The sequence below is a fragment of the Haemaphysalis longicornis genome, unplaced genomic scaffold (assembly GCF_048455015.1).
Source record: "Haemaphysalis longicornis isolate Haplotype H1 unplaced genomic scaffold, Haemaphysalis longicornis Haplotype H1 scaffold_4, whole genome shotgun sequence".
NCBI classification, from domain to species: Eukaryota; Metazoa; Arthropoda; class Arachnida; order Ixodida; family Ixodidae; genus Haemaphysalis; species Haemaphysalis longicornis.
The window spans coordinates 94,537,798-94,561,156 of record NW_027526361.1 but is presented as its reverse complement, the minus strand read 5'-3'; the positions used below and the strand labels follow the sequence as shown (position 1 = coordinate 94,561,156).

Here is a 23,359-nt window from a genome sequence, read left to right as displayed (position 1 = left end):
GCAAAAAGCATGATACCATCTGCGCTAGAAACCGGCCAGAACTGGCTTCGGCTGTGTATATAAAGATAACCAAGTCCACAACGGCACCTCTCTTGCGTCTTTTTATATTCGCACTCACAATCGTAAAACAACATGGTTCAAAGGCTATGAATGCTTCTCTGTGTTGCTTCTTAAACGGCCAGCCCTGGTATTCCGAGTTATTCTTCTACTCGAGCTTCCAGTGGAGGAGGTCCTTGAAATCTATTTCCCCATGCATAAGCATTGCGCAATCCTCCCCTCAGCCGAGTGGAGGGAGCAAAAGGAGTGGAGGAGGGGCTCAGAATACGGCCCTTCAGGCCTGCGAACTACGTTGTCCTACTACCGGATGGCGTCATCACTCTATTGTAAATGCTTGAAGCTCGTTTAAGGCATACAGCTCTTCGTGCTGCTGTAGAGATGTAGCATACCCGTAGAAAGTTGCGCTGAAAAGCAGCACAAATAGCGTATAATAACTAACTTAGCTTAAAATCAAGTATATGCAGGCAGTCTTGCGAGATTTTTTTTAAAGACGATAGTCTTCATTGGGCTACTTGAATGGGAAAATCTTGGTCTGTCTGTCTGTCACTCGATTCAGCCAGCCGGCCAACGCAACGCAGATGCTGCGCACTTTTTCTAAAATACTCACAACCGAATCTAAACTTCAAAGTCCGGTGTTAATGTTCGTACTTTTCATGATTGTTGAACAAGAACAAGACATTACGTAAGTATAAGGCACAAAATCAATACATGAGTGATATTTGCAGTGTTCTTTTATTAAAAAAATTACCGATGCCTGCTTTTCGCGATAACAAATAAAATCCTACATCAACTGCAAAAACCCTCTCTGCTGGTGCCCGCGCAACCTGGCGGAATCCTACAAAATCACACGGGAACAGCAACTAAAGGTTCCACTAGATTGGTTTCGAGTTCCGCCTGGAACACTCGTGGAGCAGGGCAACGTGGTTCTATAAACGTTGTAGTCGGCTTCCTCGATTCACGCGCGTCTCCGCCGTACGGCAGCGCTGGCATCGAGGCACCCGATTTGGAGCAGTGGAACGCGGTAAATTTAAATTGACTTGAGCAAACCTGTAGCGTGTTACCTTGGAAGAAGCGAGACTGGACAGGAACAGAGTGAGAGGGGAGCGGGAAAGAGAAAGGAGGCATTTACTTGCCAGAGGCGCCAGTCGACAATCGTCTTGCGTCGACATTTGCAACGAAAGGTGCAGATACGGGCCCATTTTTTTTTTACTCAGGGGAAAGCCTTATAAGTGCGCTGTTGTGCGAAAAAACGGCTTTCCTGTTGTTGTTGTATAAGTGGGAAAACATCTAGGACGACGAGTTAAGTCCGGTTTTTCAGGAACGAGAATTAAAGGTCATGCACCCGCCCGACAATAACTGGGCAAATTTAAAGCGAACTCGCAGAAACGAAAACAAAACATGAGCGCATTCACAACACAGAAAAAGCTCCGCACAATGGTTCGCTTCCTGTAGCTCCAATCATGTAAACGTTTACGTGCGAGCAAATCAAACAACGGACGCATCCTGCTCAAGCGACGCAAAAAGAAGGCAGATCAAATTGACGAGCGCCGATTTCCTGCGATAGGAATCTTCACTCACCGCTTTTGTTTTCCTGCAAATGCTTGTGTCGACGCGCCAGCGTTTGCTTGCGAATCAGATCCCCCGATCAGTTCAGCCGTTGTGAGATCCATCACCATTTCAAGCGGAATCGATGCCCGTTGTAGTAGCGTACAATAGCTAAAACATTACCCTTCAAAAAGAAAAAAAGTACAACATAGAGAACGAAGATCAACGCTCGAGTTCTATAAATGGGCTGAGGCCATTCAAGCTTCGCGGACTACGGAAACAATGCGTCGTGGCCGAGTAAAACAACGAGTCAACTCTGTTATTACGTTTCACGATGCCCCCCGATGCGGCAGAGAGGCCTCTGTTATTTGCTCTTCTTTGAGGCTCCGAACCACGCTCCGACTCGCCGCCATAATTTCTTTCTCATTGGTCTCCCACATTCGCCCTCGTAGCCATCCCCCTCCGGGGGCGCGTTATGAAGCTTTCGTGATCAAACAGTTTTCGGGCATCCGCAACAGTCAACGACGAACAGTGCGCGGGTTTCTTCGACACTGCTCCTTCGATGGCAACTACGCGTGCGCTGGAGGCAAAGCTTCGATTAAGGAAACCAAAGAAACCACAACGCTGGCGAGGAAGCAATAAAAAAGTGGAGAACGAAAAAAGCGCGGAGAATGTTGCCGTCATTCACGAATGCTGGCTCGCCATACAGGTACCCAAGCGTACACACCCGCCTGCGAAAAGGGAGGAGGAGTGGTCGTTCCGGCACCTTCCTGACCCATACAGGCAACGGCCGCTCAGAAGCAAAAGAGCCGGCAAACATAAAGAAGCGCCAGTGTTCTTAAAATACCCCCCTCCCTCCCCGCGTGCGGAGAACTGCCTCCACCCGCCGCACGTTTTCTGCTGCTCTCGCAGCGAGCCAGCCGATGGCCGGCTCTCGGCGTTCTTTTTTATCCTTGCTCCGCTCTTTTTGCATGTCGCGGCTTCTCCGCTTCTCACAAGCATCGGCGGTGATGATGATCCGAGACTGCTCTCCCCGCTCTCTCTCTCTCTCTCTGACGATCCTCCGAGGAAGAGGAGACGCGACGGGTGCATCGTCGGCGGCGACTCGCTTTCTCAACTGATTCTGCGAAAGTGGCTCGTCCCGGTGACGTCACGTGTGACGTCTCCGCTCAGCCTCCGCTCGAGCCAATGGACTCCTCGGTGGCGTAGCTTCATTCACATCGGCCGGCTCGGTGAACACCAGCGACCCCCGCCGGCTGCGGCGGCTCGCAGAGCAGAATCCCCGACTTGTTCTCTCCCTCTCCTACCTTACCTCCTTCGCCCTCTCGGGCTCCCATTCTCGTACGGGACGTTCGTTCGCTCCTCTACACTCCCCTCCTGTCTCCACCATCCCAGCGTCCCGCCGCGGAGTTCCACTTGATCGTCGCCGTCGGTTCGGGACCTTATCTCCAGGCGGGCCCCTCACCCGCTTCTTTCGCCCCGACGAGCACGATCAGCAGAGGACGAAATAAAAAGAAGAGAACACACGCAGAAGAGGCGAGGAGAAAAAGTTGTGGTGCTCAAAAGTTACCGTACATTACACACGCACGGGGCGGCTGTTTTGCTGTTTTGCCGTGTCGAGGAGGCCGAGCCGGTGGAGAGGAGGCAGAGCGCAGCGCTGCCCTTTGGCGCGCCGAGCGAGCGAGCGTGCGAGCGCCGCTCACGGGCCGGCGCACACACTTTCTTCTCTCGGGCCTCAGTCGAGCGGTGTGCCCTCCCTCGATCTGACGTGGTAGTAGTGCCGCCGCGCGATCTTGTGTGCTGCCTTCGTCGCCGGGCGTGTTGTGCCTCCTCCGAAGAGCGCGGCCTGCCAGCTTCGGCCCCCCCTTCTCGCCGCGTCAGCACCAGGGGAGTTACCACCACCGGCCTGCGGTCCGAACTCTGGATGAGCGAGTTTCGGGACCCGCGCGCTTCCAATTGAGAGAGTGGGAGTAGTCGTGTGATCCCTCGGCGGCCGGCGTGGTTGTTGCGTGCCGGCGGGCGACGACGGGCGAACGTTCTTGCGAAGACGAGGCGCGGCCCGCCGCGGTGCTGCATCGGTGTGGTGTGTTGAGTGACTACGACCTGACCGGCCGCGAGTCGTCGAGCCAGCCCGACTGACTGCTTCGGCGGGTTAAGCCTAAAGCAGGGTTGGGTGGCCCTGGGAAAGCAACGGTCAAGTTGCTGGGTAAGCTCACCTCGTCATTTGAATCATTCTTCCCGCTGTCAGTGTGTCTGAGCGATGGCTCCTGGGTTATGGAGATCGGCCGTTTGTGGTCGCTTATCGACCGCTGATTTTCTGTTAAGTGTTGATGTCGGTGTGTTGCTGACTTGAGTGCAAGCGGATTGGAAGTTCACAAATACGTTCATTTCCACGCGGATGGACTTTAAACGGGTCGACGGGCAGTTGTCAACGCCCTTGGCGTATGATAGGCCATTGCTAGGAGACGAGATGAGAGAAAGACGCGGTATCGCGTTTGACTTTCAAACTTCAACGTATGCTTATCTGTTGTTTCGTTTTGTTGGCTAGGTTCTACTACAGTCCTTCAAAGAAGGACTCCGGTGTTACTCTGTTACCAACTAATAGAGAGAGAGAGAACAACTTTACTAATAGAATGATGGGACAACTCAATTATGTCATCGTAATCTATTGTATACGAGCCCCAAGATGTCTCTACAAGCTTCGCGAACAACTGCTGTTTCAAAACGCACAACTAGCAGGTGGAGAGCGGGTTGCCCGCGTCACGGTGTGCGTGAGAAAAAGCTTTGCGTACTCCTCTTATGTCTAGGTTAGCTGGAATGCCTGAACACAGATCACATCGATCACTAAATGTGCATCTCGAGAACGAATCGTCCACTCAGTAGCCGCTGTCTCCCTACATACACTCAAAGCAACTCATTCGACAATTTGTGGCACGATTTATTCTCGCTGAGCCAATGTTTCATTCTGTCCAGGCCAAATGTTTCGAGAAGCTGATGTAAGGACGAACCCTGTTAACGTAAAAAAGTTTACGTTTTTCGCCGATCGCGCAACGAAACGCACGCTTTCGCATTTAGCGATGTCAAAAATCGGTGTCTAACTCCCCATACGAGGAAAGTACGCCTGCAGCTTCCATTCTTTGTATGTCTTCCGCCCATAAAAGATGGCCGATCGTGGCACGCTGCTTCTCGAATCCCTTCTAGTGTAGAGTACGGTAAATGGTTTAGAACTGCGCTTCTCTAAAGCAGCCGCGTTTTGCAAGACTGTTTCGGGCGAGGTGCAGTGCGAGGACGGCGCGAGCAAACAGCGTCATTCGTCGTCGTCACCGCTGGCATAACCATCCTCGTTTGCGGTCCGCCGAGCGTGGCTATCGCTATCTGGTGTCTCCGCGCTGCCCGTATCGCTTATCAGCGCCGGGGTGGGCGCTCGTCATTCTTTTTCACCTCTACCGCGAGACCGTTGGCGGCGGCTGGCTTTCGCAATCGGGGCGCAAGCAACGGCGTTGTTTTTGTTCGCCGCACTCTGCCCACGGCGATGCGCGCTTACCTGGCATCAGTCCGAGTGGAGCTGTTTCGATACAGCCGGGCAACGTGGTTGCCGTCACTGGCAAAGGCGCGCTTTAGTCCCTCTCCCTCAAACACGACGATAGCGTACGCGCGCTCGCGTGAACCGCCAACTTTTAAGTTATTTCCCGACTTGGTAATTCTTAATTTTTACCTCGCCTTACCGAAAAGCAGTGCAAGTGGCGTGATGGCCTGTTTTAAGGGAAATCCAGAAAGCCGAGTAAGTTTCTTGGATTCGCTTCGAGCTCGTACACGCGCGGGCTTAGAGAAGCTTTTTTTCTTCTTTCCAGCGAATGGCTGTATTACTGAATCACGATTGTATAGTACACGTAAATTCCAATGACGTTTCCGGGGGACAGAGAGAGAGAGAGGGAGAGAGTTTTCTTGGCGTCTTTTGGGGCGGCTGTCGTTGCTTCTTTGCTTTCCTAATCGATCTCAAACGGAGCCGCTATCAAGTGACAGTGATTGATTGATTGTAGTGTTTAACGCGCCGACGCCACGCAGGCGATGAGGCGCGCCCTAGTGGAGGGCTCCGGATTAATTTTGACCACCTGGGGATCTTTAACGTGCGGCGAAATCTCGTGCGCACGGGTGTTTTTGCTTTTCGCCTCCATCAGAAAAGCGGCCGCCGCGGCCGGGAAGCGAACCCGCGACCTCGTGCTCAGCAGCGCAACGCCTATAGCCACCGCGGCGAGTGTTCAAGTGACAGTGTCGGCATCAACTAAAAACGAAGTTTGTGCGCGAACAGATTTTATATCGCTGTGAAACGAGTGAGGGAGCATTTATAATCTGTGTGGATCCTACATTATAGCGGGTGCAATCCGAAGTTTCTGAGGATTCGGGGTGATCATGCTGGCGATGGTTTAGAGACCACTGATAATTTTATGTTTGATAATTGGAGAGCAGTGGCAGCAGAGTGGCATATGTACTCCACGCAGCGATGTCGCTGAAAATTCTGAAACAAGAAATTCAGCTCCTTTTCACCCTGCGAAGCTGGACTTGCAATCGAAGGAGTGCGCAAAACATAACACATTTGTTTGTAATTTGCGATTAAGCAAACTTTCTAGCTAATTAGCTGAATGAAACTGGAAAGGAATGCAGTTTTATTCTCGCGGGCAAACATGTGTAACGTAGTATTTTGGTTTACATACTGCCGCTACCGTAGCATGAAGATCGGAAGGGAAAAGTCGAGACGTCGAAGAGGTTTTAAAGGATAACTTGTTTACTTTACAGGTAACATTGGTGACATTTAGCACATATGAATTAGAATGAATACACTTGTTACATAGATTAGAAAGACAGTCAAAGATTCAGAGTACTTAGCGGGACATAGTTGGCGGGCGGATGGCTCCCGGCGGGAGGGCACGACGACGAGCGGCAGAGTGCGGCTCTCCTGGTGTTGCTCTCCCTCTCGCTCCCCAGAGGGGCCGCGTTATATTTGCTTTGGGGGGACGCATTGGGGGAAAAAGCGCATCCTAGCGTGTGCGGACCGGGTGGGAAAAGGCTAAGGCATACCCGCAGCCAATCAGGCAGACGCTTCTTAGCTCCAATCAGACATGTCCCCGCCAAAGTGAAAAGGACCAAAAACACAGACACAAGGTTCCGACTCGAAAACGCGCGCTTGGAGAATTACGGGCGTAGAGCAAGTAGTTAGACAAAACACACTAAAGTAAACAGGGGAAAAGGGAAGGTCGTCTGAAGAACACGGAGCCCGAAGGCGAGCAGCGCACACGCCACAGGGGGAATGGAACGCCGCGGCCGCGGTAATACAAGCCGAGGCGAGGGTTCGCTTCCCCCAACAGCCGTCGTCTCCCGGTCGGCCGACGGGCAGACACACGCGCCGAAGCCTTTTCTCAGAAAAAAGGTCCAGGGCCCAGCCGCGTCCGAAGCGCTTTCGCACACAACATTTTGGAGGAAGAGCTCCGGCGGCCGCACAGAACTAAAAAACAACCAGAAAACATCAAGGGATCTCCTCTTCGCGACACATGGGCCTGTCCGTCTCCATCTCGCGTCGTATAGGTATCTTATTATATGTGCAACGCACCGACCCAAACCGCTCGACCACGGAGGATAGCGTCAGGTCACATCGGGCCGGTGGACGTCCACGTTGAAATCTCCCCCCGCCACTACAGGCAACTCATCGGTGAGAGGCTGGGTTTCGCGTGCACGCATAAGGGGGTGGTCGGTGATGTGCGCGTGCTTAGACGGGAAAAACACCGGCCAAAACATTGCTCCGGAAGCTTTTCGAGGTGCTCGTGTCTGAGAGGGAAAAAACACTGGGCAAAATGGCACTGCAGGAGTCCTGCAAAGAGGCAGCAGAAAACGCTAGCTCTGGAGACGACACATCTACTTCCTAAGCCAATTTGTCGCCTGTGATAAAACCGATACATATATATAGCAGGTAATTTATTATCGTTGACACAGGTACATATTTTTGAAACAAAGAAAATGGAGAAAAACATCCCACCCAGCGGGCATATTTTTTGCCATTTTATATCTTTCAAAAATATGTTTCAAACCAAAGATAATAAATGACCTGCCACTATTTCTCCTTTGCTTTTCCTTGACTTTCATGACTGCCTACCCTCGTTATATATATATATATATATATATATATATATATATATATATATATATATATATATATATATATATATATATATATATATATATATATATATATATATATATATATATATATATACAGCTTCACTGTAGTTATTACGTTTTGACTTTCACGAACGAATGCTCCCTTCGAAAAGGACGCAGTCCACTTGTCGGCTCAGTGACATTCGTGCTGCTGGCGGGTTGAACTTCCGGACTCAGTGGCTGTACTTTAGACGTACTTTAGACGGATGCGAAGCACATAAAAGCCAGTGTGTGCGAGGTTCCGTGGCACATTAAAATACCCAGAATGACTGAGTGCTGGTTATGAATCAACTCGTGGTCGTTCATCGCGAGCAGAGTGTTCAACCCCTAATGGGAATTGCCGGCCCAGAAGCGTTTCCTGTAGGCTACGAGAGACGCTTGTCTCGTAAACTTGACAGCAATTGCATTTTTCTTTGCGTTTCTTTCGATTGGAAATTGACGCAACCGTTAACCTTTGACCTCCGGTTCGGCGTAAATGCGTTTTGAAAGTAAATGCGTGCGGGACGCGAGTAGTTGGAGGTCAGTGAAAGAGGCATTCGTCCTGCGGTGGACTTATGGTTGATACCAGAAGCTAGGTGCAGCACTGTGGAGGCTACATTGTTGTCAACAGTCCACCCTCTTAAGGCGCCTAACTCACCGCGAAGGAAGCGACAAAAGGCGCCGGGGCCTTGCGGTTCTCCCTGCCGAGAGGGTGAGAGGGAAATGTCCTTTCAGGACCCCTTCACGGTGAGTTAGGCGCCCTCAGTGGGCGCACCGTTGTCAACAATGGAGCCTCCACAGTGCTGCCCCTAGCTTGTGGTATGAACTATAGATAGGCTGTTGTTGATTGTGACGACGATGGCGGTGACTATGATAAGTATAATGACGATGCGCACAGGGAGCTTGTAAACAGTTGTGGTTGCTGTGGATGCCGTATAACAAATGCAGCAGCTATGCCGACGTCGTTTTTTGGTTCATATTTCGAAAGCGCCGTAGAGATATCGGAATAGCCACACGGAGCGGAGTGGGCTGAAAGCTAGCGGTCCCGTTATCGGTTGAAACCTGCACCAGCCCGTATTGGAGTCCTCGGCCAAAGAGAGCTCTTTACTCCATATTTATTTTGCGAAGCTTCACGGAAACTTGGGCCTGCAATCTTGGGCCATGCTTAGTGCCGTCGAACGTTGTAGAGCAGGTTATCTCCCGCGGAAAGGACTCGGTACATTTCGCGTTGCCGACGGCTTTTATCAGCTGTCATAGGGCGAATGTGTAAAGTCTTCGAACGTAACGGTGAGCGATAACAGGTATGAAAATATTATTGATGGCTGCTCTACACAGCAAATCGAAACTGCACTTTGGCTGTGAAGGACACCGGATAAGATCTGTACTCTTGGAAAATTCCTCGGCTTACGAGTGTTTCTACTTGGTTTATACTGAATTCTCAGAGGAATTCAGTTGGGCTAAAATGAAGCAAGCTTGTCTCCTCTATATAGGCCTCCTGCGCTGCCCAGGGGGCGCTGCGCAAGCGGCTTCCGGGCAGTACTTCCGGGTAGTACAAAGCTGCGCGGGTCCCATAGGATCCCGTGTTGACAGAAGCAAACTGAGCTGAGTGAGCTCGACGCTCCCGATTATTTTGCGACGTGGTCACCAGTTCATCCCCGACGCGTCCGATCTATTTCAGCGATCAACTTGGCATTAGGGGGAGAAGCTTTGCAGCGCTTAACACGTTTACAGCGCCGACGAAAGTGCCGGGACCGTGACGGCGTCTGCTACTCGCAGGTTCACCGATCGATGGTCGTACGAAGTAAAATTTTAAGTGAAATTTCTAGTTTAAACTAATACTCTAGGTGAGAGAGACTTCTCAAAAACAGCCAAGAAGAGTGACGCAATCGGTGATGATCGCGCTTTAAAAAGCCAGCGAGTCCGGCGGACCGCAGGCTCGCCTGCTGCGGTGCGCCGCTCTTTTGCGTACCTGCACACTATGCTATGCGTGCACTTTCATCAAACAGTGCTCGTTTGCGTCGCCGTTACGAATACACGGTGCAGCGTTAGCTTGCCGTTTTGTTGCGTGTCTCAGTGACAAATTGACGCGACCGTCAGAAGCGTGAAATCTGTTTTGCGATTCCGAAATTATATATAGTGGCCGTAAAACAAAGTGGTCGGGCGAACTAAGAGGCCGCTCGCTTTCCTTGTTTGCTCTCGCTTTACTTAATTACGCTCTTGCAGTATACATTCCCAGTTCGCACTTAATAGCCTAGAATGAGCGTCAGCAACGGCCGAGTTCCATGCAGCCGACACGGCGGAGGGCTGGACGGCAAATCGGAAGAAGGGGGGGGGGGGGGGGGGAGGAGGGGGGGGGCTTTGAATGCAAAGAGAAAAAATTCAGCGAATTTCTAATAATATTTGACAATAATCTGGCGAAGTGTGAAGATGGGGGTGCAATTCAACTGGAGGACGCCAATTCTCTGTTCTTACCTCGCTGTCTAACTCCATTTGAAGTCAAAACTGGGGTGTCGGCGTTTAGATTCGACGACCCCTGCACTAGGAAACCAACACAGTCAGTGCATGATCGTATGTAAATATTCGGGGCCCCGCGCCGTGTATGCGGCTGTGTTATGTTATGCTGTGTTATGTGGTGTTATAGAAGTACACGTCTCTGCAGGCAGCGGGCGTGTGATTTGGTGCATGTTTTGCGTCCTTTAATAGCGCTTAATTTGTTTATTTGGCGCTATTGCCCCACCTACTCGCTAGTATACATGTACCCTCCCGTTCGTAAATCGTGCGGCGGAAAACGTTACGCAAGAATCATTTAGTTTGTGAAAATACGAAACAAAATTTCCACTCGTTTCAAAGGCGGTGCCAGGCCAGCAGTGTCAGCTGAGTCGGCTGCGCAATTCTTGCGTTCGCTTGCATGCTCCCGCTGAAGCAACCTTTTGCAGTTACCTCAGGATATAGGATGAGCAGCGTTCCTTGTTTATGCTACTCGTGAACTTTCCTTTGTCGACCGCACGCAAGAAGAAAAAACTGTAACTGTCGTGAAACAGTTAAACCACCCGACCTGGCGATACTGTCCCACGCCGCTACCATCGCGAAAGCTCGCTAAAAGAAAGCCGACAAATCGGCTTCTTTTAGCGGATATTATTTTGTTTAGCCTCTGCAACTACTTTAAGGGCTATTTCATACAATATGCAGTCATTTAAACTCGCCACAAAGCGCCACAACCAACTTTCACTCTGGCTTGTAATTGAAAACACATGGAGGGCGGCGGGGGTCGTCTGCTTTTGTACTACCCAGAGGCGTTGGCCGCTAGGGGCGCTGCATGTCGCCAAAACTCCAGCGCAGGAGGCCTATACAGCATGATCAAATTCTTCATGTAGGCCTAAGTACATGCCTCAAGTGACGTTTCTAAGTTTACTTCGACGGTGCTTTCACCTGGCCCATGTTTAGCGAGCTAGAGACATCATCTTCGTGTGTCTGCTTGCCAGAGTTTTCAAGGACGCCTTATTTTAGCTGCAGTGACGTGCATCTTCTTGGATTGCTGCTAACTTTTGTGTACTATGTAATAAGTTTTCCATGCAGTAAAGAAAAAAAATTCCACCATAGTGTATTGGGATGCGGGCTTAAGTTTCGCAATCCGGAGTTCCTGGGTTCGGCTCCCCTCTAGACCCAAATTTACCCAGTTGTCGTTTCAACTCACTGAACTTTTATTGTTTTTGGCTTCGTCGGATATTTTATGTGGCGTGGACTCCGGGTTTCCGACCTACCCATTCATCCTACCCATTCATCCCATTCGTCCCATTCGACCTACCCATTCAGCAAAGTACGCCTAAAATTGTATGGGAAGCAGCTGCCAAGTGAGCGTGTTTTTTTTTTTTTTTTTTATGATTGTGGGGTTTAACGTGCCGACGCAACGCAGGCGATGAGGCGCGCCGTAGTGGAGTGGAGGGCTCCAGATTAATTTTCACCACCTGGGGATCTTTAACGTGCGCCGAAATTCGGACACACGGGCGTTTTTGCTTTTCGCCTCTTTCAGAAAAGCGGCTACCGCAGCCGGAAGTCGAACCCGTGTCCTTGGTATCAGCAGCATAACGCCATATCCACTGAGCCACCGCGGCGGGTACAGTGAGCGTCTCGGTCAGTTCTCGTTGGCTCGTACTTGCTCCGGCGCATCGTTCCCGAGAGTCACTTTCAAAGCACTCGCCCGCCCACCCGATATGGTGGCTGAATCTCCGAAGAGCTAACCAACTCTAACGCACGTACGTACCGACAACAAGCGGTGGTTCAGGGGTCACAATTAACGCATACCGTACAGAGCGCATGCGCAGTCCGCCTCCTCTTCCTACGCGTGCCATTACGGCGAGTGCGCCAGGCCGGCATCGTCGGTGAGCGCATTTCTGCGGTCCCCTCCGCTGCGTGCACGCCGGATCCGCACTTGACCCGCAAGCCACGCGCGCCCGCACCTGAGTAGTAGAGAGGGCGAAAGAGGGGCCACCACTTTCACGGCTGCCGAGCCGGTCGGCTCTGCTGGTCTGACATTGGGCCGGAGGTCAGCGATGACCGGCCGCGACAGCAGCGCGCGCTCGAACTCACGCCGGCCGGCGTGCCACACTAACGGCCTTTAGGTAAGAAGGCATCGGGCCAGAATAGAATGCTTCTCTAACAATAGACTGTCTGCCGTTACTACAAGTTGAGAGGTTGATGTTCGTATCCTTAGCAGGATCGAGCTAGAAGAAGATGTAACGCTAAAACACAGGGATGAAGAGTTGTGAGCGTCGGCTTTCCCTTTACCTTGAAGGTGTTGCCAGCAGCGCGGCCTACACGGGCCCCCCTCGCGTTGGGCGGCCACCGCATAGCGCGAGTCGCCGCGATCACGGCGGCCGTGCTCGGCAATGCGGTCTTTATTCGACAGCCGCCGCGGTGCCTTCGGTTCTGGCCTTCGTGCCGGCCGCAGTTTCACGCGCCCGTATATAAAACGTATGCGCGCGGACCGGGGCGCAAAAGGTCGTTCGCTCTAATGAGCGCACGCAGGTGCTTAGGCGTTGTCGTTGCGGTGCGAACGGTTATAGAGTGGGGTATTAATCCGGCGAAGAGACGGCGATACCACTTTGGATGGACGCGCTGTCGGGAGTGTTGCTGCTGTGTAACTCGGCTTCGTAGAGTATCGTGTGCTCATCGTGGATCAGTGCACATGGCAGTCGTTTGAGGTCGCGATTTATACTCACGAGTGCGTTCGCCTGTATGGCAGGGACAAAATACGAAAATCCTTTCGTAAATTAAGCTCGATGCGCGCGTATGAGTGGTAGGGTGGCTTAAATTAATCAATAGGTAATTTAAGCTCAAGTGCGATTGTTCCGTCAGGACACCAGTTCGAGCACCGTACTTTTATTGCACCGTCTGAGATAAGAAACGGTGAATGCGGTGTCACTGGGCGAAAACTGGAGCACCTTGGGAAACTGAGCTACATCATCATCATCTTGTTCTTGTCATCTGCATTACAGAGGTCTCTCCCATGTTTCCTCTAATTTAATCCGAAGCACTGCAGTACACTGTGCGCTTTCAGTACCTAGATGTTGCCTCGGCGTGCAAGCCCCCAAGTTATGCCGCTGCTGGAAGAAGACGAGAACGACAACGCTTGGCCCTGAACTCACCCTGCTTGTTTACGTCCACGCGTTTCCCAGTTTATCCTGCCTTGTAAATACTCGTAATTGTACATCTACTCGCCACCTAACAACCTTCTCGCGGTTCAATGTCGCTGTGGTCTTTTCCGAGTCTTCGAGCTAGCTTTTGTTAGCTGTAATAGCCCAAGCACCACGCATGACCACTTGTGCTAAAAATTGACCCAAGGTAACCGAAGGAGCCAGTGATCAATTACGTAGCGGGGTATTTTACAGATAACAAGGTAACATTATCTGTGAGGTGCTGTCCATGAGGCATCGATAGCGAACCAAATTTGATGTGGTGGGGGGTATACTTAGCTGGCCCGCTGTCGATAATCGATGCCGCAGCGTTGTGGCCAAAACTTGCATCCAATCACCCGTTGTGCTCGCGCCCTCGAAAAAAAAGGAAAAAGAAAAAAAAACTGTTGATTTCTCTTTGTCATAGGAATCGGTAAAGCACGAAAGTGAAACGTGCAGCGAAATCTGCAGCTGAGCATCATTTGCGGGTGGCTGTCTTGTGGGTGTGCTTGGCGAGCGACGTCCTGCTGGCGGGTCGCTTTTGCAAAGGTGTACTGGCGTCATTTCCGTGACGGATATGACGTCAGTGAAATCTTGGTGTATACCGGCATAAAACACTTTCGCGTTGAAAGATAACGCCCGAAAACGAACAACCGTAAGTGTAACGTACCCTTTAGTACTAAAGGTTGCTTCCCCGCAAGAAGACGCTGTGTGCAGGGGTGCACCCTTTACAGGCCGCTTGCTCTGTGGTACCTGCGTCATTTCCGTGACGGATATGACGCCAGCGAAATCTCTGTGTACCCAGGAATAAAGCGCTTTCGTGTAAAAAAAATTCATAGGACTTCCACCCTGTGAAAAGGAATTAAGTCCAGCGATACTGGCGGGCTGGTGGGATTGGATGCGTTGGGGCGTGACTATATAGTGGATTTTCTGTTAAATTATAATTACAGTGACCCTACCTTTACGTCAGAGGCTAAGGACACACACGATTGGTGGGTAGGGACAAGGGCATTTTGTTACAGCGCAGCTACGCCAATCACGGCGCAGGCTCTATGAGCCGCACAGGTGGCCGCCGAAAAGCGCGCGGCATTGCGCAATGTCCGGGAAGAGAGGGACTCCATGCATGACGAACAGCTAGATTAGGAGGCAGTGGTTGTGGAGAGGATAATAAAATGGGACTGTAACAAACCATGCTGCCTCCGTATATGGCGTTGCTTCAGTCTGCAAAGCAGAATCTGGGAAAGCAGGCTTACAAAAACCACGTTTGCACCGATTTTTTTTTAAAAGTCTGCTTCACCTCTAAACACCTATGTATTGCTTGGAAGAGGCATTATGACCGTCCTGTATCACCCCACTGAGGACATTCTTGCAATTTTTAATTTTTTTTTGTATCTACTGAAAATTGTTGGTCTACGTTCGGTCCAACATTTATAGATGAACGTTGGTTGGGTCTGTCGCCGAAGAGGATCCGTTAGATTCTGGCCATAGACAACTTTAATTGTGAACAAAACTGTGATCTAATCATTGTCGCCCTCTGATGTCACTCTCATTCGACTGAAATGATCCGATCGTCACTATTACTAGTGTCATCACTACCGCTAGGTACCGTCTTATAGTACTGCGACGCTAGCGTCGTGACTATTTCTCGGGTTTTTGTTATCCTGACTATTTCTCGGGTTTTTTGTTATCCACAACGCAGCTCTGGCCATTTGATGTTGGCGCTCCGAAACCGCGATTTCGAAGCATGATATTTAGAAGGTGTTTCAATGCGGGGCGTGACGATTTGCGTATTAAACACATTGTAAATAGGAAAGACGTGACAGAATACCGTTTTAGCAGCAGAGCTTTTTAAGCGTTCAGTTCCGCCGTGGAGCGTTGCCAGAAAACTCAGCCCATCCGAGTGCACGGGAGCGTGCGTCTCGTGAGGAGCGCCTGGCGTCGTCCAGGCTTGCGCCACGGGAGGAGCTCACAAAAAGTATCTAGAAAAAAAAACAAAACGGAACGTACGCTTCGGGAGAACCGCCCGGCGTCGGCCAGCGTGATCTCTCGAGTGCTGTTCTCCTCGCCAGTTCACTTGCGTTCGCGCCTGAAGTGGGGAGCACAGACACCGAGTTCGTGACGCCGGTTGCCGCGGGTTCTAGCGCGTGCTAACGCGGTCCACTTCGGGAGAGATGTGAAAGGCTGCGGATGAAACGATCGGGGCCTGCCAGTCATGGAGAACTTTCAGCGGCAAGTTCGGAATTCCATGCGAGATGCAACAGCCGGGTCTCCGACGAAAGCAGAGGGGCCGCCTGCTCTGCCGTTTCTCCAGCCTTGCACAACGAGTGCAAGCCGCGGCAATTTTTGTTACTGGCCAAGTACACGTAATTAGAGAGAAATTTATAAATAAAACTTGTTCCCCCGTATCCGTGAGGGAAGTCTACGTACGTGTTTGTGGCAGTTTTTTTTTTCTTTAATGGCTCGACGCAGACATGGCCTTCGTGAAATGTCAAAGCTTGCAAAGGCTTCTTTTATTCGACGCGGCGCACGTCACCGGTATTATCGCACGTTTCCTTGGTCGAACCATGCTCAAGTGAAGCCCTGCAGCGTTCGTTGCAAGTCCATGCCCAGCTGAAAACAGGCAGGCAGTTCGCCGTGTATAGGCTAAACAGGAATAGGAAAGAAGTCGTTCAAAACCTGCATTGTCTGTTGACTTATGGGGATTCAAGTGCGAAACACGGAAGCGTGGAAGACCGCGGTTGCGCAGAATGGGGAATCGAGCCTTTGTTCGGCGTAAGATCGGAAGAACTAAACTTAGCACCCACGCCGCCTCTGAAGCAGACCTTGCTCGCCGGACTTTCGACAGATATTTGTTTGTCAGGAAAGCATTCGAGCTATTTTACTTTTCATTGTGCTTTTTAGGCTGTAACAATGCTGTGTTTTGCCTGCGCGATATCTAACATCGCTTGTTATTGGTCATTTTATACACAGTTTTGCGTTAGATTAGAATATTTAGAGCTGTGCTTGGTAATGGTCAGTTGTATTGGCGTTATTGTTGTATTTTGCTTCCTGGATGGCTTCTTTGTTTTCGTAAAATTTCATATTTATTGTTTTACCTACCCCCCTCCCCTCCCATCAATTAATTCTTGCTCGGCCCCTTAGGGTACTTAAATAAATGAGTAAAATAAATAATTTTTTTTCTCTTCGTTTATAACCCTGGATATCGACGTTGCTGTGGAACTACCCAGCGTTCCGCGAAGACTTGCAGCTAATGTTGTAGTGTATATTGGCTTACCTGGAAAAGCTTTGTGCAGGCGTGGCGGTGTTTTACTTGACTAAAATGAATGGTATGACGCTAGTACCATTGCAATCTTGGTATACGCTCGCACTTTGCTGTGGGCCTCACCACAGCTTTTTCCCGACCATAAGTGGTTTTCGCGAAGCAGTGGAAATCTTTTTACAGGTTCGTGCAATATACCAAAAGTGCAGGCGCAGCTGACGTCAGACGCTTTAGTCACTAGCACTATTTATATCATTTCAACCAACAAATAAGGTAGCACTTTCAGAAATTCGTAGTATTCAACCGCAGAGAAACACTCCAGTTCAGTATTCTTTACGCGGTATTTTTCCCGCTTGCGTAACATTGCCGAAGCTGCAAAATGCATTAGTGGTTTGCTGCTTTGTTCTCCGCAAGTACAAACGCCGGTTAACATTCGCCCACCATGCTGAATTCAAGGGCGAATGTGCGCTGCGTCATGTTGCGCGACTGTGCATGCTCCCCCCACCTTCTTTTTTTTTTCTCTCTCTCTTTATATTCCTCTATACCTCCTTTTTTACCAGCTGTTGGCACACAGGCCTTTCGCATCGTGCTCTCTGGAGAGCTGTTCTCGCAGAGAAAGCTAACAAAACTGAGAGGCAGGAAACTTGTAGAGCGTCGCTGCTTCAGAATAAATGGTCCGCGCAGCTTCGCGCTAGCTTTTTTTTCCTGCTTACCGTGCAAATCGTCCCTTGCCGCATAGACGTTCTTGAGATTCCGCATCGTTCTTCGCCATATGGGGCGGTTCAGGCATTCGTCATCATGGGTTCTACCTGTAACGCAGGTGAGATTGTCTGCTCTTTTGAAGGAATACATATTTGGGGACGTTTCATTTGCTCGCGGCTATAGATTGTGTTCTAAATTTAAGCTGTGTTTGGTGGCTCCGTTCTGAAAAAATAGCAACAGCAACTAGTGTTCTACTCAATAAGCTCATCTTCAAATACACCGGGCCGTAATCAATTGCGTCTCGATAACGCGTTGTAATTGCCGTCGTTTAATTTTTTCAGCCGTGTATGGCTAAAAATATGTAATATCACTCTATGCCTGTATACAGAACTAATATACGTGCGCGCGAAAAAGGAACAATGAAGCCGTTTTTGAGAACACTTGAATCAGTTAAGTTCCGAACGTATCATCACGTGAGCGCGGACCATTGCTTGCTTCGGGTATTACGCACCAAACCCGTCATGTCGCTCAAATCTGCAGGGGAGTATTTTTTTTAAAAAGCCCTTTTCACGTTTCAGGGACGGCGTTCAGTAAGTCACGTGACATTACACACGGGGGTCACTCGTGTTTCAGACATATATGCGATGATTGACGCCTGGGCAGGCATGGGAACACGCGTAAAAGCAGACAATCGAAGATGTGTCCGATACTGTTAGCCAGCATGTGTACCAATTCATGTCATATGAGTGGTCTGCTAGCGACGTGCACGATAGGCAAGTATGTTTCTTGCAGGCGTAATAATTCTCATGGTGTCCACTTAACACGTCTCTTATACACGTGCAGTGTTGTCCCAATGAAGAACTAAGGCAATGCCCCCCCCCCCCCGCAAGCAAGGCAAAGGGCGAGCAAAAAGGCAATTTTTTTGTCACGCTCAGAAGAAACGCATGAATTTCATCGTCGTCGTCATTATCATCATCAGAAATAACACAACACCATCCTCATCCCGTTTGCATCTACTATTCTATGCTCCTCCGGCCGTATCATTAGAGGGTATACTCGAAAGCCAAGCGAGTCTGTAGGGAAGTAGATTGCAGATCTCACCGCAAGTTTCATAGAATAAACGTTCCGTAGAATGGCAGTGTACATGTATTTACCCACTGTAAGTGTCCGAAGCCTTAGTCCGTGGGGCTTACATCGCAGTATCTTTCACCAGGCGTAGATTGCATGTGGTTATACGTGCATATTCCGATCTACTATTGCGACGTCTCGCAATGAAATAGCAGCCACCCGGTAAGGAAGGCGGTTATTTAAACGCAAGAAAGAGGTAGAGAAGGACGAGACTAGAACGATCGATAAAAAAGAACAGCCACGTGAGTTGGAGCCGAGGCGGCCTCTAACAGCGCCAAGTTTAGCCAGAAGTCAAGGCGGGCGCCAGTTTCATTCATCACTGGCCGGCGCGCCGCTATACAATGTGCAAACTTGACATCGTACATCACCGTCTCTCTCTGAGAACATGCAGCGGGACTGGCTTTTCCGTGCCAATAAACATAGCGGGGCTCTTTGTGTCGCGTCCTTCACTCGGCTTTCTCGCGCTGCTCCTTCCAATTGTCTCGGTTGTGTTTTAAAATAGCCTAAACGAAATAAAGTAGCCCCTGTAAAATGAAAACACGCACTCCTCTGTCTAACGACGGCGATGGTTGAACGTGTGGAGGTTTCTCGTGATGGATTCTTTGGTTGACCAACCCCGCACTGCGAGTGCGTGTTACTCTGGAGGTGCGCACGACTTTTCTATAGAATACCCTCAGCAACTCTCGAGTGAGTACTCCATGGGCCTCACGTTTGGGTTTGGCGTGTACGGCGCGAATTGGTGCCTGCTACTTGGCGTTCACTTCGACCATGAGCTTGTCAAAGACAGGAAATAAATACAAAAAATAAAGTCGAAATGGAGCAATTGGATAGACCAGGCTTCGTAGCGCGAGGGACCGAGGTTCGATTCCCACCACGAGAAGCGTTCTTGTTTTTTGCTTTCACTTCACCGACGATCATTTATCATCATCGTCTGAAAAAGGTGGCTTTCCTGCAGGGCGTATTGGCGTGCAACATCAGTGAGGACACTAAAGACTCGCTTTAAAAAAAGAGGACGCCTTCTCGTGCTTAAATCTTGTCGAAGCGGTCATGGGACCAAGTATTATTTATGAAATAGGACTGGCAACATTGGCGTCAGCAGCAGCAAAGTTTTCGAGTTACGCGATGTCCGCGCTGTATGTTCGTTATTGCTTGCTTCTCACAGGACCCACAGGCGCCAAATTCAAATATGTGCGTATCGAACCAGCGACATGGTGCCGCGGTTGCGGTGCTGCAACGGCACCTGCGTAGAGATTGGGGTGTCGTCATATCAGTTTTATATTGCGGCGTGCTACGAATTAAGAGAATAGGGAGTATTGCGCAGATAGCAGGCGTTACGCCTGCTTTTGCAGGATTTCGCCGCAACGGGGACGTAAAAAGAAAGAGAAAAACATACCGTACGAGGCTGTCTTCAAGGCCGATGCAGATGCATTGGCGCAACTGGCAAGCGCATTAATGCATTTTCTGGGTTACTTTAAGTGAGGTCTACGTAGCGACAGGAAGAACCTTTTCTCGTGTACTGTCGTGAGTAGATGCGGACTGTATTCCAGCCGAAATGAACCCATAAATTGAAAACCGTCTTGCGTCACCCAACTGTTCTGATTTATATCATCAACAGCGTGCGATTATGTTCTTAACTTTGCGCAGGTAGTTGTGGGTTCGATTCCCGGTCACAGAGGTCGCTTTCCTGATGGGACCCCCGCCCCCCCCCCCCCCCCCCCCAACAAAAAACAAAAACAAAAAAAGAGAAAAGCAGAAACATTCGTGTACACGGTATTTCGATGTACGTTGAGAGCCCCAAATGGTAATTAATCCGGCAATTGTTACAAAGTCTTCGAAGCGTAAAACAGCTATTTAAACAGTTGGAAACTGCTCACACCAGACGTAGTACCCGTTCTGTGAAAGTTGGAACGCGCTTGGTATACGCTTCGTGTAGCATACAGCGTTGGCGACACCTTTGGGGGGACGCTCAGCTCAGACAGCGCTGCATGGAGCCAGCTGTCGCAGACACAAACAGACATGTATGCTCGACATTTTCTGGGCAGTTCTGGTCGTATGTGCGGATACGGGCACCCCGCTTCTCTCTGTTCTACGAAGTCCGCAGGGATATCCCCTCGTCCTATCTCTCCGTGGCTTTCCGTGCGTGTGGCGCCCGTTGCCGGAGGAGATCTGGTGTGGCTGGTCTATCGCCTTCGGTGCCAAACGGGCCACGTGTGCGCAGTACCTCTTCTCTTCTTCCTTCTGTCGGGACGGCCGATAAGGCCTGGCCGCGCCGCCCTTATCGGCGATCGTAAAAGCGACCCCAGAGATGACCCGAGTGCGTTCCACTCACACGCGCACGCACGCGCTTTTTTACGCACGCCGAACGGCTTTTGAGCACGCTGCGTGGGCGCTCTGCAGCCCTTCCTTCCGACTCTGAGCAGGGCGACTGAGAGGCCGGGAAGGAAGGGGACGATGTAGTACGTATACGAGTCTGTCTCGCGTGCACAAACGCTTCCGTCTCCCAGACGAAATGGATTCATTGGAACGTGCGCACGTGTTCGCGTGTCCGTTTAATGAACGTTCGCTCTATTGGCACTCGCGGTACACGGAGAAAGTAGTAGTAGAAAACGTTTATTAGAGCAAAAGGAAAAAAGGAAGAGGGTGGTGGTGGAGCGCCCCAGTCCAGGATGCCTGTTGACCGGGCAGAGAAAGAAAACGTTTTCATGCGCGAGTGTAGTCGTGATCAGATGAGACATTGGTGAAAATATAGGAGGTACAACTGTCGCTCCCTGCTATTGGTTAGAATTCGAATCCCGTGTTTTGTAATCTCGAAGTCCCGCGACGACAGGTGTTGTACATGATTACTGGGCCGTCTAGCACATGGCCCAGGGGTTATGCTCGGTGAGAGAAATTATTTGGAACACTTATTAGATAGCCGACGTGGAGAATCGGTGACTTTGGGGTTCAGTACGAACGAGCAAAGGCCAGAAACAACCAAGGCGAGATGGCCCATCGAGTAATCAGTCAGTGTATTTCCCTGAGAGGTGTTCAGCACATCCATCTATCGACAAATCGTTTAGTGTATACCACGCGACTGTGGGCTACGGCACCGTGTCGTGAGGCCGACGGAAGCTAAAAGCGGAACTGGGGGCGAAGCTCCAATCACCTAGAAAAATCGCCGGTGAGTCACGAAGTTTCACGCCGTGGGCTGAAAACGACAGCCAGGCCACGATGTTTTCGTTCACGCCCCCTCCCACAATGTCGGATCGGACAAGCCGCCGACGTGCGCTATTATTCATGCATCCAGACGCAGGTTTGTTTACACTGCCGCCCTCGAAACGACGAGGTCCCGTAAACCTTGATGCCATATGCCGCCTCAAGTCGAGCTTCGCCCGGGCCGTTTTGTGCGCGCGCTCTGGAATAGAACAGAGCGGAGTCACGCCGGAGTGAGATGAGCGCGAGGTCGCGGGCTGAGGCGGCGTCCTTGCCGCTTGTCACAGCAGCTGTTGAGGCGCCCGTCTTGGCCGTCGCTGAAGTGTTGTGCGAAAGTCGCAAAATGCGTGGGAGCTTTTCTTGTCGGCGCTATCAGTCCGATCGCCGGTGCTGTTGGCGGCGTGCACTCTGCGGCGGAGGCGGCGGGGTCGTGTAGGAGAGACGTCATGGCCGATGCACTTACGTCTTTGTTATCAACGGCCTGTGATGGCGTCTTCGTATGAGGTACGCAGTCAACAAAAGAATGACACACAAGATGCTGTCTCCAGTGTTTAGGCCACCAAAGGTGGCTCCCGCATACTTTGCAAGCATTATCTTATCGCGAATGCTACAGCCAGTTCGGAATATTTGATGCCAATCCTTTTTTATTTGTATCTAGAACTGATGGGACGGATTGCGTCATATCCATTCAAAATCAGCTATCTCTCTCGCTCTTACAAATAACCGCCGCGCTGTCTATCGATCTCTGGATAATTAGTTCAGATTCAGAGCAATGAACTGTTAATGACCACTGTAGACCTCTCCGGATTCGTGCTCCATATATAAGCCAAACAAGACATCACCTAATCGCCTACAAAATAGGGAACTGTTTCGCCTCTGATGATTTGATTTTGTTTATTGCTTCTGGCTTATCAGAAAAACGTACTGCGCGAGGCATGTGTCTGGGGACGATTTCCTGTAACGATATCTTTGGGTCCAAGCCGCAGAAGAACCCTCGAGCCGAACGCCAGCTGCCGCTATGCGGAGCGAATAGTTCACCCGGACCAACATGTCGCGATGTATACGTCACACGTTGCCGGCCATGGAAGCCAGAGCGCGAACAGCCTGTTTTTGCGCCGTCGTGGCCTTTGAAGCCTATATAGAGGTTGCGCTGACCGCCAGCAACGGTCCCGACGGCGATTGCAGCGCACGGGCCCAGACTTGCCACTTTGTTATTTCGAACCTCGCCCCCAGCTGAGCCGACCTGACGCCCGTATATATGCAGGCATGCGGTCGACTACTTAGCGCCGAGGAGAGAGCGTGCCGTGGCGTATACGCGCGCGGGAGGATCCCCTTGCAGGCCGAGCAGCGCCGCGCGCTCGCCGTCGCCCAAACAACCCCGTGGTCTGTTTTGTCTGGGATCTGAGCCCCGCCGACAACCCGGAGAGCTGGCAAGGCCTTGTGGATGCCTACTGGCCCTTTTGATGTCACGCAGTGCGCCTGTTCGCACCTGTTGATTATGTATCCTTATTTATTAGAATCTGAAATGTATAAGATGGCAAACCGGCGAGTCTGGATCTTCCGATATGGCTGCCTTCACGTCATTTAGTCTAGGAGGTGATTACGGCCGTCCCAT

At 50.7% G+C, this 23,359-nt stretch overlaps 1 protein-coding gene across 4 annotated transcripts in view; it reads left to right on the top strand.

The window, feature by feature from the left end:
• Pnt (ETS transcription factor pointed) overlaps positions 1-23,359 on the top strand; it is a 333,486-nt gene that overhangs the window by 137,759 nt on the left and 172,368 nt on the right. Inside the window, exon 1 of one of the 4 annotated variants that reach the window (XM_077707315.1) lies at positions 3,262-3,808. The exons of 1 other annotated variant lie outside the window; for it this stretch is intronic. The gene's annotated coding sequence lies outside the window, so the exon portion shown is untranslated. Of the gene's footprint in view, positions 1-3,261; positions 3,809-23,359 lie in introns of those variants that run through there. 2 more of the 4 variants (XM_077707309.1, XM_077707311.1) reach the window with 2 other exon arrangements.